Source organism: Petaurus breviceps, unplaced genomic scaffold (genome assembly GCF_028583685.1).
Source record: "Petaurus breviceps papuanus isolate PSGF00001 unplaced genomic scaffold, PetGlider_PUasm1.0 47, whole genome shotgun sequence".
NCBI lineage: Eukaryota > Metazoa > Chordata > Mammalia > Diprotodontia > Petauridae > Petaurus > Petaurus breviceps.
This window is the reverse complement of record NW_027186349.1, coordinates 12,550,378-12,556,486: the sequence shown is the minus strand read 5'-3', so window position 1 is coordinate 12,556,486 and position 6,109 is coordinate 12,550,378. Positions and strand designations below refer to the sequence as shown.

The following is a 6,109-nucleotide window of genomic DNA, read 5'->3' as shown; positions in this document are numbered from 1 at the left end:
GTGCCCAATTACTGATGAAGGATTGAAAGCTAGGAAAACAGAGGATTCTTTTGCCAACAATCATTGAACCACTTCCCTGGCCTACCAGGGGAGTTATTAGCAATGTGAATGGCAGGTGTTAAAGTTTCTCAAAGTCCTGGCCTCATAGAGTCATGTTAACCTGCAATGTTGGGAAGTCCCTTTCCTCTCAAGTCATTTATAAGGTCAGTGTATCTTTCTGTTAGCTTGTTCTTCTGGTCCTGTCCGTAGGTCAGGCTTTCTTCCATCTATGTGTACCCCTACAAGGTAGAATTTCCTTAGTCAAGGGTCTGTATGAGTGCATATGGGAGCAAAGATGGAACCTAAGGATCAGATAGAAAAGGCTACAATACTCTTGCCCAGAAGCCATGATTAAATGGGTTGTTATTAAGCTAATAATGTTTTCAGAAATAGCCCCTCTTCCCATTCTTTGTTTTTTTTTAAAGCAATCAGGGTTAAGCAACTTGCTCAAGGTTACATGGCCAGTTATTTCTGGGTGTGGTGCTGAGTGTCTGAGGCCAGCTTTGATTCCCAGGTCATCCTGACACTGGAGCCAGTGTTCTTACTCCCTGAGCCACCTGGCTGCCCCACCCCTCTTCCCATTCTTAAGGTCTGTACTCAGAGAAGTGAACATTCTTCCATATTCTATTTCCTCATACACATCTATCTCCATCTATCTTTCCCTGACACTTCTCTTGTCTTTCTAAAGGTCAAAATGAAAATTATGACATATAAATGCAGCAGAAAATTGCATGCTATTGCATAACTCAGACAATAATTTGAAAGTTATTAGTCAGGGGCTAAGTAAACAAAAACCTTTCATTTCCATCTCACTATAGGTAGATTCACAATTTTCATTTTACAACAACTTCAAATATGTTTTGTAATTTTTTACCTCAATTTCCTCATTTTTTTTTTCTTATAAGTTTCTTTCCTGGGTTTCAGGCAACTTATCTTATCTATACAATGAAAAAAAAATACTTTCACATTTCTGTAAGATTTTTAAAGGAAATTTTACCTATCAAGGAAATTTTCTTCAATTGTCATTGCAATAGAATAACAGCATATCAAAATGTCCTTCAGAATCACCTAATAAATTCCCTATATAAAACTGCAGAAAATTTTTTCATGTTAACATCATTCAGCAAAGAGATCCATTAGAGATCAAAGAAAACATGCTCATGTAATCCAAATGCCAATGCTAAACAAGATTGTAGCAGTTATAGGGGAAAATTATTTTTTTAAAGCATGGAAATGAAGAAATTCTTGGCTCATCTTTGTAAATCTATTATTACTCAGTAATCTATCTCTTTTCTCTACAAAATCCCTAGAAATTCCTATCCCCAGCCTGTGGACACAGCTTCAAACAAAACTGTTGAACTTAGGATCAAAAATTTCAAACTAGAAACAGGGAAGTGGTAGGACCAGCTCAAACAGTATCAATCTCAAAAATAAGCAAATGTTATAAATCAAGGCTTAAGATATTTTTTGTTGGTTGTTCAGACTTAATTGATGGAGGAAAAATTAATAATGCAGATGAAATTTTAAAATATCATGCATATGGTTTTTTTTTTTCAGAAAACCAGTTGTTAAATTTTTATCAGCACACTTCTATACCTGAAAGATTCTTATCCCAAATCTTTTTTTTTTTGCCTTTTTTGGAGGGCAATTGGGGTTAAGTAACTTGCCCAAGGTTACACAGCTAGTTTTTTGGGGTTTTGTGTATGTGTGTTAAGTGTCTGAGGCCGGAACCGAACTCAGGTCCTCCCAACTCCAGGGCCAGTGCTTTACTCACTGTGATAACTAGCCACCCCCTTATTCCAAATCTTTAATTTTTACAGATCATGAAACTGAGGTCCAGAAAGAATATCTTGGCAAAGGGCATAGAAGTACTACCAGAGCCCAGATTTGAACAAGAGATTTTTTTTTTGCTCCAAATCCATGAATTTTTCATTATCCAGAAATCTTTCTATGACAATCCTTAAATGCAAAATTATCTCCAAACATTATCTGGTGGCAATGGTTATAAATATTTCACAAAAATCAGTAGTTGATATCTTCTAGGTATGCCTGAACAAATCTAAGCATTTGAATTTGTCCAAGAGCATACAAATAGGTGATGAATAGAACTGCCACAAAGTAATGAAGTGAGAGTCAGATTCAACTAACTCCACAGTAACAATCATAAAAGTTATCAAAAGAAAGAAAACTTCTGACAATAGTAAGATAAATGAAAACAAACATGAAAAAATGAGCAAACTCTCAGAGGAAAAAAATATGGTACAATTAAAAATTCTGTACTATAAGAGAACTAAACAATATGATCAAGAGAAAGTCATAGAAACAACTTAAGAAACACCAAAGGAGGAACTTCAATAGTTCATGTCTACCTAAAAGACATGAAGGAATACATAAACACAAGAAAACATAAAGTAACAAAAGGCAGACAAACACCATGGAGACACTAAAAATATTTCCAAAGGAAGCAAAAACTGGAATAGATGCAGAACAAATAAGTTCACATTAGAAGAATGATCTTATGATTAAAAAGATTATTTAATTTCAAAAAAGAACATCAAAAACAGATTAAGAATCCAAGCTTTTAGGACAAAAACTCCTTATTGGACAAAAACTTCTGGGAAAACTGGAAAATAGTATGGCAGATTATGGGAATAGCCCAGTATCTCATAGTGTATGCCAAGATAAGGTCAAAATAGGTACATGATTTACAAATAAAGGACACTACCATAAGCAAATTAAGAGAGAATGAAATACTTTACCTATAAGATCTATGGCTAAGGAAAGAATTTTGGACCAAACAAGAAAAAGAAATCATTATAAAATGTAAAATGGATAATTTTGATTACATAAAATTAAAAAGGGGTACACAGACAAAGCCAATGCAAGCAAAAGTAGAAGGAAGGTAGAAAATGGGGGGGGGGGGTGTTAAAGCAAGTGTCTGATAAAGGTCTCATTTCTCAAATATATAGATAATTGAGTCAAATTTATGAGACCACAAGTCATTCCCCAAGTGATATATAGTCAAAGGACACAAACAGGCAGTTTTCAGACAAAGAAATCAAAGCTATCTATAATCATATGAAAAATGCTCTAAATCACTATTGATGAGAGAAATTCAAACAATTCTAAGGTACTACTTCACACCTATCAAATTGGCTAATATGACAAATAAGGAAAATGATAAATGTTGGAAGGAATGTGAGAAAACTGGGACACTAATGCTTTCTTGATGGAGTTGTGAACTGATCCAACCATTCTAGAGAGCAATTTGGAACTATTCCCAAAGAGCTACTAATTGTGCATGATGCCCTTTGATCCAGCAATATCATTGTTAGGTCTGTATCCCAAAGAGCATTTAAAAGGGAAAAGGACCAATTTGGACAAACTTATTTATTGCTACTCTTTTGTGGTGGCTGAGAATTAGAAACTGAGGGGATGCCCATCAATTGGGGAATGGCTGAATAAGTTGTGGTAAATGATTGTAATGGAATATTATTATTCTATAAGAATTGATGAGCAGGATGATTTCAGAAAAAGTGTGAAAAGACATATGAGCTGATACAAAGTAAAGTAAGCAGAATCAGGAGAACATTGTATACAGAAACAACAATATTGTACAATGAAAAACTGTGAATGACTTGCTATTCTCAACAATACAGTGATCCAAGATAACCCAAAGGATTTATGATGAAAAATTCTATGCTTTTGAGAAAAAAATGATATTGTCTGAATACAGATCGAAGCATACTGTTTTTCACTTTCTTCTGTTTTCTTTTTTTTATCATCTTCTTGCACAAAATGACTAATATGGAAATGTTTTACATGATTGCACATATATGACCTATATCAAGTTTGCTTATTGTCTCAGGGAGAGAGGAGTGAAGGAGAGAAGGACAGAATTTTGATTTCTAAACTTAAAAAACACACAAATATTAAAAATGGTTTTGACATGTAATTGGGGAAAAATAAAATATCATTTTTAAAATAGATAATGGAATATTAGCCGGGAAAAAAACACAGATTAAGGTCTCCAAATAATTGCTATTGGAGAAGAAAATTAAATCAACTTCAACATTATTCTCCAATGACTTTCACAGTGAAGTCTGCAGAACCACTCACTAAGAGATCAAGCTCATAGTTGTAGTCCAAGCTGAACACTGCACCTATGTGTCCTCAGAAGTGCTGGGTTCAGGCTCCTGAACTCTGTTCCCAACAGGCTACTGTGTTATCAAAGGATCCTGTTACGTTTCTGTTCATCAAACTTCACAGCACCACAGGTGTGGGCCTGGATGCCATATATGCACTGTCCTGTGCTCACATCCCAGAGTTTTGCAGACAAATCATCTGACACTGTACAGAGAAGTCCATCCTTGTAGTAAAGAGCATATACTCTGGCACTGTGTCCAATTAATGATGAGGTCTCAAAGGCTTCATGGTCCTTCAACTGCTTCATTCTCAAAATTGCCTTCAAATAAACTTTCTTCCAATGCAAAGCGTCATGAACAGAATTCAACCATGTGGCGGCCCAAGTTTCTACAGGCAGTCTGCCATACCTCTGTACAGGCACTTATAACCTTATTCCACTGCTTAGAGACAAGGCAACATGTGACTAAGGTCTGAGGACAGAGCTATTTTAACAAAGAAAAACTGAGTTCCAGGGGAAGAAGTTTGAGGAAGTCTTGCTTGAGTATTGCCTCTAGGTTATTAGAGAGATGCCTGAGCTGAACTGCTCCGCTCAGACTAATCAGGTGATTCAGACTTTCATTTTTCTGCAAGTCCATAAGAGAAAGAAATTTAACAGAAATGTTATCAAGCCATGTCTCAAAGTTCTTTCTCTCCATAAGTTTACGGGAAAAGTTACCTGATGGCGCGCTCCGGGAAGCGGGGCCTCGGGAGGGACACACGCAGCCATGACTCCGACTCACGGCAGCCGCTTGGGTTCCCCCAATCCCAACTTTTTTTTTTTTGGAGGGCATTTGGGATTAAGTGACTTGTTGCTCAAGGTCACTTTTTTAGTTTTTGTGTTAAGTGTCTGCCGAATTTGAACTCAGGCCCTGACTCCAGGGCTGGTTCACTACGCCACCTAGCCTCCTCACGATCCCACCTTCTTTATACCTTATTAAACAATCTTCATTAACTGCTGCACTTTTTTTTAGTCATCACCTTGTGGCCAGCTTTGTACTGACGAATTTGAATCTTGTCAAAATTAGATAGGCTAGTCCCTGAGTAACAGAAATCTGGTCAATATTTGACCCATGGTCAAAACCTTCTCAGCTTGATAAAAGCTGTCAGAACTTGCATTCCACTAATGTAGGTATTTAACTGAAAATTATAGCCATAGATTTATTTCCTTCCTACAATGAAGCATCAGAGTTGGATCTTAGTGGATGAACAATTAGATAAATAAGAAAGAAAAGTTAACAGTACTGCAAAAGAAACACCTTGAGCTCATTTCACCCCTGGATTTCATACATCGGTAATACCTTCTACCCTAGTGGTCTCTCTTTCTTCTCATTGACTGAACACCCATATTAAGGATGATTCCCAGGCCAACTGCATCTTCATTCCTTTCCACTATACACTCCTACCTCTCCAGTTTTCTGTACCATTGCCCCATACTTGTTCTCTCTCTCTCTCTCTCTCTCTCTCCCTCTCCCTCTCCCTCTCTCGAGGTTCTTTTTATGAATTGTCTTTCCGCATATTAGAATGGCAGCTCCTAAAAGGCATGGACTGCCTTTCATTCTGTTTTGTATTTTTATTTCTAACACTAAACATAGTGCCTGCCACATAAGTAAGCACTTGATAAATGCTCATTGACTTGAAAAGGAATTAAGTAGACTTCTAATAGTAGTAGGGGTTCTCTACAATCATTATCAGAATGTGATAATGTGATTAAACAAAAAACAATTTTTAAAAAATCACAGAACAAGCTATTTAACAAAGTGGAATAAACAGATAGTTAAAGAAAAACAAATGGGAAAAAAGTAATACACATTTTTTCAAGAGGTTTTTTACAGAAATTGATCATATACTTGAATACAAATTACAACTTAGTAGCCAAGATATTCTC

The 6,109-nt window shown here is 36.2% G+C and overlaps 1 pseudogene; it reads right to left on the bottom strand.

Annotated features, from left to right (window-relative positions):
- Window positions 1-4,047: 4,047 nt before the first annotated feature.
- Window positions 4,048-4,895, bottom strand: LOC138171776 (F-box/WD repeat-containing protein 2 pseudogene; annotated as a pseudogene).
- Between the last annotated feature and the right edge of the window lie 1,214 nt (window positions 4,896-6,109).